This window comes from Notothenia rossii (genome assembly GCF_949606895.1).
Source record: "Notothenia rossii genome assembly, chromosome: 7".
NCBI lineage: Eukaryota > Metazoa > Chordata > Actinopteri > Perciformes > Nototheniidae > Notothenia > Notothenia rossii.
The window spans coordinates 42,028,326-42,042,410 of NC_136905.1; the positions used below are offsets into that span (position 1 = coordinate 42,028,326).

At 49.1% G+C, this 14,085-nt stretch overlaps 1 long non-coding RNA gene across 1 annotated transcript; it reads right to left on the reverse strand.

Annotated features, from left to right (window-relative positions):
* Positions 1–10,008: 10,008 nt before the first annotated feature.
* On the reverse strand, positions 10,009–10,971 carry LOC307047555. Its single transcript, XR_013810485.1, has 3 exons — positions 10,785–10,971; positions 10,223–10,268; positions 10,009–10,140 (listed from the first exon to the last, which is right to left on the reverse strand). It is a non-coding gene; the product is annotated as an uncharacterized lncRNA (long non-coding RNA).
* Positions 10,972–14,085: the final 3,114 nt, after the last annotated feature.

Genomic DNA, 14,085 nt, shown 5'->3' on the forward strand with positions numbered 1-14,085 from the left:
ATTTAAATGATGGGTCTTATCATTGTGGAGGGTCCCCGACACAATGCACATAGTCTGGAGCAGCGGAGCAGCGGCTGGGCCGTGTTCCCCCTTTTGTCCATTTGCCTATCAGTTTGTTAACGAATTTGACAGAGGCTGTTTTTTGCCCCTAAAAGTGACTTTTAATGGTGGGTTTTGCATTTAAATGATGGGTCTTATCATTGTGGAGGGTCCCCGACACAATGCACATAGTCTGGAGCAGCGGAGCAGCGGCTGGGCCGTGTTCCCCCTTTTTCTCCATTTGCCTATCAGTTTGTTAACGAAGTGGACAGAGGCTGTTTTTTGCCCCTAAAAGTGACTTTTAATGGTGGTTTTTGCATTTAAATGATGGGTCTTATCATTCTCCAGGGTCCCCGACACAATGCACATGGTCTGGAGCTCGCTGGGGTCCCGCATATGCTTTAATCACACTTTTGTCCATTTGCCTATCAGTTTGTTAACGAAGTGGACAGAGGCTGTTTTTTGCCCCTAAAAGTGACTTTTAATGGTGGGTTTTGCATTTAAATGATGGGTCTTATCATTGTGGAGGGTCCCCGACACAATGCACATATCTGGAGCTCGCGGGGGTCCCGCATAGGCTTTATTCACACTTTTGTCCATTTGCCTATCAGTTTGTTAACGAATTGGACAGAGGCTGTTTTTTCCCCCTAAAAGTGACTTTTAATGGTGGGTTTTGCATTTAAATGATGGGTCTTATCATTCTCCAGGGTCCCCGACACAATGCACATAGTCTGGAGCTCGCTGGGGTCCCGCAAATGCTTTAATCACACTTTTGTCCATTTGCCTATCAGTTTGTTAACGAAGTGGACAGAGGCTGTTTTTCGCCCCTAAAAGTGACTTTTAATGGTGGTTTTTGCATTTAAATGATGGGTCTTATCATTGTGGAGGGTCCCCGACACAATGCACATGGTCTGGAGCTCGCGGGGGTCCCGCATAGGCTTTAATCACACTTTTGTCCATTTGCCTATCAGTTTGTTAACGAATTGGACAAAGGCTGTTTTTTGCCCCTAAAACTGACTTTTAATGGTGGTTTTTGCATTTAAATGATGGGTCTTATCATTCTCCAGGGTCCCCGACACAATGCACATAGTCTGGAGCTCGCTGGGGTCCCGCAAATGCTTTAATCACACTTTTGTCCATTTGCCTATCAGTTTGTTAACAAAGTGGACAGAGGCTGTTTTTCGCCCCTAAAAGTGACTTTTAATGGTGGTTTTTGCATTTAAATGATGGGTCTTATCATTCTCCAGGGTCCCCGACACAATGCACATGGTGTGGAGCTCGCTGGGGTCCCGCAAATGCTTTAATCACACTTTTGTCCATTTGCCTATCAGTTTGTTAACGAAGTGGACAGAGGCTGTTTTTTGCCCCTAAAAGTGACTTTTAATGGTGGCTTTTGCATTTAAATGATGGGTCTTATCATTGTGGAGGGTCCCCGACACAATGCACATAGTCTGGAGCTCGCTGGGGTCCCGCAAATGCTTTAATCACACTTTTGTCCATTTGCCTATCAGTTTGTTAACGAAGTGGACAGAGGCTGTTTTTCGCCCCTAAAAGTGACTTTTAATGGTGGTTTTTGCATTTAAATGATGGGTCTTATCATTGTGGAGGGTCCCCGACACAATGCACATAGTCTGGAGCTCGCTGGGGTCCCGCAAATGCTTTAATAACACTTTTGTCCATTTGCCTATCAGTTTGTTAACGAAGTGGACAGAGGCTGTTTTTCGCCCCTAAAAGTGACTTTTAACGGTGGATTTTGCATTTAAATGATGGTTCTTATCATTGTGGAGGGTCCCCGACACAATGCACATAGTCTGGAGCGTGTTGCGTGGGCTGCGTGGGGGTAACCCTGCGTGTCCGTTACTCTGCGTGTCTCTTACCTCCTAGGCCGACCGATATGAAGCGTTTCCAAGACGAACCGTCTGACTCAGGGGTCCCACCACGGGTTCCGTAGCGGGGTGGAAGTTCCACCCCCCCACTTCGCCACGGAATGCAAGACAAACACCTGTTTCTCTCATCCTCCACTGTGGCATAGCGGCCTTAGTCGGCTGCGGCATTCAGCAATTGGCCTTGCTCCGGGCACAGGACCCTACTTCATCAAACTACCTGTTTGATCCTGCGTAACAACCACATATATGCTTGTCTGCAAAGACATTGATCGAATGGCAAACGTGACCCGCCATCGGAAGGCCTCCGCCGGCCCGGCTTCGTGCCGGTGCTCTGGCGGTCGGTTCATCCAAACTGTGGGTTTGACTCTGCTCCTGGGAGCGCATATATGCTTGTCTGCAAAGAGGGACATGCCTGGTCCCGCCCAGCTGTTCTTCTACGGCTAGTGTCCAGCCAGCTGCGGTATCATCAAATTTGACCCGCCATCGGAGGGCCTCCTCCCCGGGTCCAGCTTCCGGTGCTTGGCGGTCGGTTCATCCAAACTGCGGGTTTGACTCTGCTCCTGGGAGCGCATATATGCTTGTCTGCAAAGAGGGACATGCCTGGTCCCGCCCAGGTGTTCTTCTACGGCTAGTGTCCAGCCAGCTGCGGTATCATCAAATTTGACCCGCCATCGGAGGGCCTCCTCCCCGGGTCCAGCTTCCGGTGCTTGGCGGTCGGTTCATCCAAACTACGGGTAATCCTGGAGCGGACAAAGATATGTGTATTTGCCTGAAGGATGGAAATAAACAAAGAATGATATTTTACAGGACATGATGGATATGTTTTTTCCAGGCTTTTTGGAAATAAACCAAACGTGATTTTGCACTGCATTATATAGTTCATTTTACCCATGTGATGTTGTGCAGTACATTACTGAGCTCATTTAACGATATGGTCTACCAGGCGAATTGGGATGCTGCCATGTCCCAACTGGTCTCCGGAGGAATATAAGGAGAGTTGACAGGGGACTCTGCCCAGTGCTCATGAACCAAATGAGGGGTGTGTTAGAGGGGAAGGCTCTGGCTGTTTCTGCAGCCTCTGCATCTACCTTCTCTCCCCACCCCGATACCAGCGCGTGCCTGCTGTAAAAGGCAGGTGCACGGGCTCTCACTGCCACTAACTCTGAGCCTGGCTCCCGAGCAGCACGTTCTCCCCGGCAGTCCGCCAGCAGATGAAAAACACCCACCTCTCCGCCTCTTCCGAGGGACGAGGGAACCGCGCGGGGGGGGGGTCTGCTGGAGGTTCCTGCCGGGTGCTCCGTACTGCATTTCACCGGGACCTGGCTCGAAAAACTCGGAACTCTGACTCCAGTGCGGTGTGGCGGTCTCGCCCTGGCCGTCCACAGTGCGCCTCCGGGTACCTGACTCCCCTGCCTCCTCCGGGGGCAGGTGCGAGAGGTTCAATGCCTCCTCCCCCCGCTGCGGCGAAAGCCGGAGCGGGACGGAGCGCCCGGAGGTACTGTTATCCCCACGTTTTTGTACCCAAAACTGTCTTGTGAGCTCGTGGCAGAACCATGAAACAAAAAACAATCAATGTATCGGACCCATCACCAGCCCCGCGTTGGTGCGGAGGTGGGACCATTTTAACCAGGTGGTAACCCAAGTCCTCCCCTTGGTCCGTGTTCCCTGCATTGAAGCATCGGACCCATGGTTGCAATCACCAGTTGGCTAACGCATATAAACGGAGAAACAGAAAACCATTTAAATAGAATTCATTGTGTGTGTTTTTGGAAGGATGTTGACCGAATGCCCGGTGTGCAGTCTCCGCTATCTGGCTTTGAATAAGCACCTTAAGCACAAATATGCAGTGCGGAACCTGGAGGAAAGAGGCATCATTCTTAAAATGGCCAGTTGTAGAATAAATGTTCGGACCAAACCCTGTCCCATCACAGGGTGTTCGTATGCTGGGAAGAAACTACACCGTCATGTAACTCGTGACCACCCTGAGTTCTCCCGAGATGAGGCACATCAGGTCATGGCAAGGCTGAAGCATAGTGTGGCCATGCAGTTGCTCCATGACCTCCGAGAGACTAATCCCATCATTGGAATGGCTACATTATTGGATATAGACAATGAGGAGGAATACCCGGTGCACCCTCCACCCTTCTCCCCACATACCGAGTGTGACGAAGAGGACTGCATGCAGGTGAGGCTGGACAATGTGGCATTGAGGGCTCAGAAGGATGCCCTCATTGATGAGGTGAAGACCCTGCGCTCCAGGCTAAAACAGGGTCTAAAACCCAGGAAGCAGAATGCCACTGCTGCTCTGCTTGAGGAAGACGAAGAATGTATACGATTTAAGGGCGTAACAATCCCAAGTACCCCCGACATGAACTCAGTAGCCTCCGGCAGCAATACCCCTCTCAAGACCCCGGTGAAGACTGTCATGCGGTCCATAGAAGCCTCTGCGAGTGAGACCCCTCTCAAGTCTGTGATGCGGTCCCCAGAAGCCTCCGGAAGCAAGACCCCGGTGAAGACTGTCATGCGGTCAGACAAAGCCTCCGGTAGTGAGACCCCGGTGAAGACTGTCATGCGGTCCCCAGAAGCCTCCGGAAGCAAGACCCCGGTGAAGACTGTCATGCGGTCCGACAAAGCCTCCGGAAGCAAGACCTCGGTGAAGACTGTCATGCGGTCCCCAGAAGCCTCCGGAAGCAAGACCCCGGTGAAGACTGTCATGCGGTCCGACAAAGCCTCCGGAAGCAAGACCCCGGTGAAGACTGTCATGCGGTCCCCAGAAGCCTCCGGAAGCAAGACCCCGGTGAAGACTGTCATGCGGTCCCCAGAAGCCTCCGGAAGCAAGACCCCTCTCAAGTCTGTCATGCGGTCCCCAGAAGCCTCCGGAAGCAAGACCCCGGTGAAGACTGTCATGCGGTCCATAGAAGCCTCTGCGAGTGAGACCCCTCTCAAGTCTGTGATGCGGTCCCCAGAAGCCTCCGGAAGCAAGACCCCGATGAAGACTGTCATGCGGTCCGTAGAAGCCTCCTGTAGTGAGACCCCTGTATGCCAGAAGACCCGTGCGTCTGTCTCCAATAAGCTGAAAGCTAATCTGGCTAAGGACTGGCCCTCTCCCCAAAATCAATGGTCCACTAGGAAGGGACGGGGGAATACCATGCGTGAAATCACGTTGCCTAAAAGCATGGAGACGTACATTCAGACATACAGAGGTCATTGTGAGGGTCTCGCACCGACAGTAAAACGGAAAGAGAATTGTATGTCCAATGTCAGCCGGATAAAGAACTTCATAGTATTCATGGCCCATGGTGTTGACCGGCTGTCAGACTGGCTGTTTCTAAAAGACACAAAGAGGGTCCGTGGCTGGAGCAAGTATATTTCAGAGTCGGGCCGGACAGTCACAACATCGCTGTTGTTCCTGAAGACTGTGAACCATTTCCTGAGGTACTTGTCTGCATCAAAGCTCCGGGGGTGCAGGCTCACCCAGTCTGATATGACCCACATCATCAGAGAGGTGAAAGCCAACATTAACGATTTGAAAAAGTCTGTCACTCTCCACCAGTTTAAGGTGAAGAGGGACAAGCTGGATCGTCTGCCGAGCCAGGCGGAGCTTCTCGCCGCCATGGCGGCCGCTGAGAAGCGCATCCCTGATCTCCTTGACCTGATGGCTAGCAATCCGACCTCAATCACCCAGTACCTGCTATATGGCTATCTAACCCTCCATTGGAGCCTCCTGTATGGCCACCGTCCGGGTGTGTACGCAAACATGACCAACACGGAGGTATTTGAGGCGGACAGAAGGGGCACTGCTGAGGGCTACATCATCCACGTGCAGGATCACAAGACTGCCAAGACATTTGGTGAAGCACAGCTGGTGCTTACAATAAAGGAGTTTAGCTGGGTCATGCGGTGGATGGGGATAAAAGAGGGCTTGTCGGGTCCTCAGAGTGAATTCTTCCTTTTCACATCGGGGAAGCAGGCTTCCAAGAACCTGAACGCTCACTTGAAGAGGGCTTGGGCTGATGCTGGACTAGAAACAGCCGTCACCTTCACCATCTTGCGCACTGCCCTGGCTGACAATATCAAGCATCACCAAGATCCAGAAAGCAGGTCGATTCTGGCTAGGTTTATGTGCCACGACGTAAGCACTGCAGACCGGTTCTACGCGAATACGCCTGGAATAAAGGAGGCATTGAAGATCCGCTCCATGTTCAGGGCGGCGGCAGCAGCTGCAGCAGCATCATCATCATCATCAGAAGGAGGTCTACCACCGTCAGCTACCTCCGAAGAGGACTCAGGGGCGGAGAGCAGCGATACCTCTTCTTCAGGACCGATTGATACTCCTGATGAGGGGAAAGGGGCCGTGGACTCAACCTTTTTTCCCCGGTGCACTGTACAAGTTAGACGGCTAATATGGCCCCCAGGCCCCTGTTAATCATGTTGTAATCATGTTGTTATTATGTTTATTTTGTATACTGTTTTTGTAAAAATGGTGTGATAATTAAATGAAAAAAATAAAAAAACATTAGTGTAACCTTGAAGGTTCCCAGGGGCAAATACAGTGCCAGGTATCAGACTATTTAAACAATGTGTACCAATGATTAAGACACCTTCCCTGGCTTGTAAAATGCGGTGATGCGCCCTGGACGTATCAGACTATTTTAAACAACTTTTCCCTGCCTTTCAAACACGTATCCCTGGGTGTTTTAGCCTGTCATTTTGCAGGATATAATTTAACATGTAACCTCTCCTGGAAATGGACATATTCTGTGCATTTCCAGGAGAGGTTCCATGTTAAATTATATCCTGCAAAATGACAGGCTACAACTCTCTTCCATACGTTTAAAAACACTTTTCCGACTATTTTAAACAACTTTTCCCCGCCTTTCAAACACTTGTTCCTGGGTTATAGCCTGTCATTTTGCAGGATATCCTTTAACATGGAATCTCTCCTGGAAATGGACATATTCTGTGCATTTCCAGGGGATGTTCAATGTTAAATGATATCCTGCAAAATGACAGGCTACAACTCTCTTCCATTTGTTTAAAAACACTTTTCCCGAACATTTAAACATTATTACTGGCTTGTAAAGTGCGTTGATGAGCCCTGACAGTATCAGACTATTTAAAGGGTTACCAGGAGCATGAGAATATCCTCCAAAGAAGGGGTGGTGGTGTCGTGAATAAGGCCGAATATGTATGCCGATGTGCGGACGGTAAAGCACCGCAAAATCCACCCCCTTTAGGGTGGCCAGGGGCATGAAGTTCTGTAGGGTGTGAACATCTGGGTTTAGTCCGTGGGGGAGTGCTTAAGTCCGGGAGTCCGGGGACTCACGGTGTGCAAGGTTATGGAGGTGCCCATGTCAGGGACACATGCTGGAGGTCTGTGGTCCGTCCTTTGGGGGTCTTGGAGGGGCCACAGAGAGGAGATTTCCCCGGTCTCTGTCCTGGATGAGTGAAATAAACAGAGTCTCCATTTCAGGGACACATGCTGGAGGTCTCTCTCCCGAGAGTGGACGTCCATTGCCTGTAAATAGGTCTAACATTAGGTCTGTCACTTTGGCTAACCGCACCACTGTCTGTCGTCTCCCGCAAGTGGACATCCATTGCCCCTAAATAGGGTGAGGAAGGAGGAGAAAACACAGGGGCCCTGGTGAACATAATCAGACAATTAGACACACTAGGGAAACTAATGACAAGAGGAAAAACACAGGGAAAAGGACCAGACAATAACCCAAAGGAAAACATGACATGGAAAACAGCAAAAACACCCAAACCTACAAAACTATAAACGTGACATAACATGAGAATCGTGACATAACCCCCCCCTCAAGGGACGGATTCCAGACGTCCCAAAAAAACAAAAATCCAGCAGTGTGGGTGGAGGGGGTCTGGAGGACGGGTCTCGGGCGGACGGCCCGGGGGCAAGGCAGAGTTCAAAAAGGGGAATTCGGGCGGACGGCCAGGGGGCAAGGCAGAGTCCGAGGAGGGGTGAAGACCAGACAGCTCCGGAGGCCGGTCAGGAGCCGGTGTCGGCAAGATCCCCCATGGAAGAGGACACAGGACCGGCAGGACCCCCGGCAGGAGAGCAGTCGGCGGAATCCCCAACGCGACAGGACATGGAGTTGGCAGGACCCCCAGCGGAAGAGCAGTCGGCGGGACCTCCAACGGGACACGACATGGAGTTGGCAGACCCCCCGGCAGAAGAGTAGTCTGCGGGACCTCCAACGGCTCAGGACATGGGGTTGGCAGGACCCCCGGCAGAAGAGTAGTCTGCGGGACCTCCAACGGCACAGGACATGGGGTTGGCAGGACCCCCGGCAGAAGAATAGTCTGCGGGACCTCCAACGGCACAGGACATGGGGTTGGCAGGACCCCCGGCAGAAGAGCAGTCTGCGGGACCTCCAACGACACTTGAGTGGGTTGGTTCGCCAACAGAACCCGGGGAGCTGGCATCGGACGGACAGCCAACAGGAGACGAGGTGCTGGAGTCGGCCGGTATGCCGACAAGACACGGGGAGCTGGCGTCGGACGGACAGCCATCAGGAAACGGGGCGCTGGTGTCGGACGGACAGCCAACCGGAGACGAGGTGCTGGAGTCGGCCGGTATGCCGACAAGACACGGGGAGCTGGCGTCGGACGGACAGCCATCAGGACACGGGGAGCTGGAGTCGGCCGGTGAGTCAGCAGGTGACGAGGAGCTGGAGTCGGGACCATGGTTACTGGAGCCGGCACTGAAGCCGGGACCATGGCTGTAAGGTCCGGTTCTGGAGCCGGAAACATGGCTGTAAGGTCCGGTTCTGGAGCCGGAAACATGGCTGTAAGGTCCGGTTCTGGGAGCGGAACCATGGCTCTTGGGGCTTGAGCTGCTAGCTTGGCCTTGCGACTCCTCCTCTTAGCAGCCGCCTGAATACTCCGTGGACCTCCATAAGCCAGACGAGTTCCAGAATATGACTCCTGGACAGGAGCAGGAACTTGGGCAGAAGCACGGGTTGACTTCAGACGGAACCCTCCAAGGCGTATGGTGCCAGGTTGGGAATTGGGAGACATGGAGCTAGCATGCCTGGGGCTAGCAGGCCGGGAATCACACACTGAAAGGAAGTCCAAAATCCAGCCAGGTAAGAATTTAACTAAACCTGGTTTCTCCATTGTCCTCTGGTGTGCCTCAGCCCGAACAGCCTCTCGCTGCTGACCCCTGGACGCTCCCAACCATCGACTAGAGCAGACAGCCAAAGCAACGGTTAACTCCAATATCTCCTGCTCGAAAGGATCTGCTGGGCCCATATTTCAGGTCGGTTTGTACTGTCACGGTTTGTGAAACAAGCAGGACCCAAATGCAGATATAAACTGAAAACTTCCTTTTATTTCAAGGCTATGATATCTCTATACAATGACAAACAGAACACTCACCGCAGAACTAGTCAGGGAACACGACGATCCGACCAAGACAGACAGACAACCCAGAACTTAAATACACACAAGACTCAATCACACAACAAGACACAGGTGAGGAAGGAGGAGAAAACAAAGGGGCCCAGGTGAACATAATCAGACCATTAGACACACCAGGGAAACTAAAGACAAGAGGAAAAACACAGGGAAAAGGACCAGACAATAACCCAAAGGAAAACATGACATGGAAAACACCAAAAACACCCAAACCTACAAAACTATAAACGTGACATAACATGAGAATCGTGACACAGGTGCCTATCAATGATTGTCAACTGAGTCAAATAACTAGCAGCCGCAGCATGATGTTGATGTTAAATGTGTTGTTTTAGGAACGTCCATTGTAAATAAATGGAATTCAATAAACATTGAATAGCATATCATGCAGTTTGTCTGTCCCTTTTCCTCTGTGTTGTCCTGGCATATAGTCTCCCCCATGGTTTGCTGTGCTGCCTGGGGATGCTCCAAGCGCTCAGAGAAAGGAGTACACATGTCAAGTTTCCCCACTGACACAGAGAGGAGGAAAGAATGGCTGGCTCAAGTCAGCAGGAGCAATTTAACCATCACAAAAGACTAACAGCAACAACAACATGTGAGGTAATCATATTTTTCACAAAACGAAGACCACACCATTGGGAAGCTTAACAACTGTTTAATCAAAAATAAGGAACAGGGAGAGGCTTGCAAAACTCTGGGAGTTGAGACTCAGACTCAGGGTGAGGGTCTCATTGCAGTTCTTCAGGCTCCATTGAATCCCCCTGGGGTTCTTTTGCTGAGAGAGGGAGACAGGAGAAAGGGTTAGATACATCTAGCAACCTATAGGATGGGAAATTGCTGACCTATTTGAAACTTACCTTGTGTTTTCACTCTCTCTTTGACATCAATCCAAAATCAGTTGAGCTGCAACATAATACAGACAGGTAATAATCAACAGAATCACAAGGACATCATATGGCTCTGCTAAAAACACTCACCCAAGTTACGTTTTTGTTTACTGTTTGGAAGTCTCAAATATGCACTCTAAATCCATATCAATAGCAATGTATCACACAAATAGCTCTCTACCTTATTATTGTGTAATGTGAACTATATTATACTAGCTTGAAATCTAAAATGGATATCCTCATTTCACCCACTACAATCACACGCCCCAATGTTATATTTAACTAATATTTAACTCCATCCACCCCGGATAAAAGCACGTTAAGAAGCCCCTTTTCCCTAATTCCACAACGTTGGGTTGAAATAACATTAAGGGAACGGATTAATAGGCTGTTCGTGTTTAATGTGTGTTGCTAACGTTATCCGGAATCCTAGCCTAATCTATTATCTGTAAACGTTCCCTAAATCTACATGTTAATTTGACTCAGATGTGCTGATAATATCCGCAATATAAATCTTTAAACGTCTTCTTACCTTTAAAAGTCCAATACGAACGGCTTATTATGCTGCAACTCTGCTGCGCTGCTAGCCGCAGATAGCCCCGCAAGTCAGCGGCAAGCTAACTTCCGGGGAACTATTGAGAGCTCCACGATCCGCCATTGCTGTAAAAAAACTGGTCCATTGGAGTGAACGGAGATGTCGTAACTCTTCTATCTATATGGCGCTGTTTTTTGCAAATCAGTAAGGTAAGGTGCGTGACCTGTTTGCACTATCCAAAACAATGAATGCAGTCTAAATGTATTGTTTCCAGGGCCGCCACTTGCGGACAGGCAAGGCAGGCAACTGCTTGGGGCCCCAGACCAGTAGGGGGCTCCCGAGGGACACTGTCGTTTTTATTTTTTAATACCAAATTCAGAACAACAAATAAGAAAATACAATTAAACAGACATCATACATTGCCATAAGCCTTCATCAAATTCATTTCATCTACAATAGTGGGGGCCCCATTATTGTAGATTAACTGAATTTGATTGAGTGGGGCAATGCACAACGTTTGCAATGACAGACAGTAGGAGACCTCCCTAATGGGGCCCCACCTTATCCAGGCTCACTCCGGTCACGTGCATGATTGTTTACAAAATAATCCTCCTGATGACAAGGGCCCTTTCTCATTTCATCAAATCCCCCTCCTTGACTCCTCGGTCCTCCGGTAGTGACCCGATCTCATTTCTCTAAATGCACTTCGAGGCAGAGTCCTGCACGGGTCTGATTTTCAAGACCCGCTCCCACCCCGCACCCGCAACGTGCAATACCGAACCCGCCCCGCTACCCGCACATATTGCCATTTAGTTCCGCAACCCAACCCGACCTGTCGGCACAGGATCTGCAACCCGACCCGAACCCGCAGTGAAAACGTGCAATTATTAACACACGCAGTTGCATATTTGTCTCAAAAAGCGTGGGATGTTGGTTATTTTCTCCATCTAGGATTACACCAAAAGCCTCCCAGACGTTGGATTTCGCTCTTGAGGAAGTGTTTTTGAAAATGCTCTATTCTCCGCTAGAGAGCTTCACCTCAGCCATTTTGAATGTGGCGCGCTCAGAAGCAGATTGATGCGCTGCAGAGGTTATGATTATGCGCGGTCCCGCGGGGGAGAGGTCTGAGGATTTAAACATTAAACTAAATGATTATTGTTTTCATATATTTATTATGCAACACCGCGACCCGAGCCGCATCATCTTTGTTTTACCCAGAACCGAACCCGAAAAAAAGCGTTTGAAAAAATACCACCCCACGAATCACCCGACCCGATGCAGGACTCTGCTTCGAGGATCGAGCGTCGAGGAGGCTCTCTGGAGGAGCTATAACCGAGGATACACTGATGGGTCCTCCACGGCTCCTTCGCGGCTCCTTCGTGGATGCATTTCCGGGAACAGAGATGTTTCAAAGAGTGGTGACGCACGGCCGGACTTATCTCAGCCCATGACAGCTCTGCATGCATCCCCTGGATATTATTTTATTAACTGCTTTCATCGCGACGCGATGTTTCCAGTGAGAACAGCTGTGAGGTCCGTGCAGAAAGCAGAGCAGTGTGTATAATATATATCACTCAGTATAACAGGCCTACTCTCTTTATTTGCTGTAGTTTAGTAGATATCTACAAACAAAGAGTCGATATTTTTCTAAAATCATTAAGTGCTTCACATAATAAAATACACAACAGCTGTAGCTTGTTTTAGGAGCTGTAAGTGCGTGTGTGTGGTGTAGTGGTGTGTGGTACAGTGTGTGCGTAGATGCAGCGGACAGACGGGTCTCAGTTGGTTTGGTGTCCTCTGCTTACTTTTAATACTTGTAAATAAAACTTTTGGCCCGTAATTTATTTTCCTCATTGTAGTGACCAGAGAAGGGAGAGGGGGGGATATATCCAGTCTCTGATAGTGTTACGTTATTATGAGAGTGCTCTGTTTGATTCTGAAATTGTACATAAATATATACATATATATATATATATATATATATATATATGTGTGTGTGTTTGTGTGTGTGTGTGTGTGTACACGTGTGTGTGTGTGTGTGTGTGTGTGTGTGTGTGTGTGTGTGTGTGTGTGTGTGTGTGTGTGTGTGTGTGTGTGTCCACATCTGTAGCCTGTTATTGTCTCATTACCGCACTGTGAATGAATCAAAGTAAATATAAAAGTGGTCATGAACACATATGTCCATCAGACAGAGGGCTGCTGTGCCTCCTGTCATCATTAATGGACGTCTCCTTAAAATGACCGCTCAGAGGAGAGGAGTGCTCATTTCTCTAACCGCCTGCTGCTTCCCCTCCTCTCTCCTCGGTTCCCCTCCTCGGTTCCTCCGCTCGCGTCTCCTGTGGGCGGGACTAAGTCTTGAGGATAGGAGTCGAGGAGGGGAGTCGAGGAGGGGAGTTAAAGAAATGAGAAAGGGCCAAGGAAAGGCACTGAAAAATGAAGAGAAATTATCTTTCTGGAAGCGAAAAAAGGAAGAAGAAAAAAGATGAAGATCAGAGAAAAAAACAAGACAGCAAGTCATTTGAGTAGATAACGATGAAATACTAAATAACTAAATGTTGCTAGTCTAACCTTAACTGTGGGTTGGAGCAACTAGAATTACATAACTTCCACTAGAATCAAATTATGTATTTAGTTTACTTTGACGTTTAACATGACATGAGTTAACCTAGCAGAACAGTATCTGCTCTGCTGGCGGTGGCATTACCGAGTCAAGTGTGTGCAGCCGGGTCGGTACAACGCCGTTGACCTATTAGCTTAGCTTAGCTTAGCTTAGCTAGCTGGCTGAAAGAACGTAGAAGCTAGAAATTACAGTTGTCGTTGACGTGTTAGCTTAGCTTAGCTAGCCGGCTGAAAGAACGTAAAAGCTAGTAATTACAGTATTAACATGTCTTCATTAATCTTTTTGGCATTGTTACTGAAATAAACATGGTCTCTGCCATTTCTACATTAACGTTTCACCCGTTGTTTATGGGACACCACTAATGGAGTAATTTGGAGGGGGAAATCAGCTAACTTTTTCTGTAGGCTAGTTAATCAATCAATCAATCAATCAATGTTTATTTATATAGCCCAATATCACAGATGTTACATTTGTCTCAGTGGACTTCACAGTTTTTGCAGAATATCAGTATGACAATACGACACCCTCTGTCCTTAGACCCTCACATCGTACAAGGAAAAACTTCCAGAGAAAACCCACAGTTTAAAGGGGAAAATGGGAGAAACCTCAGGGGGAGCAACAGAGGAGGGATCCCTCTCCCAGGACGGACAGACGTGCAATAGATGCCGTGTGTAAATT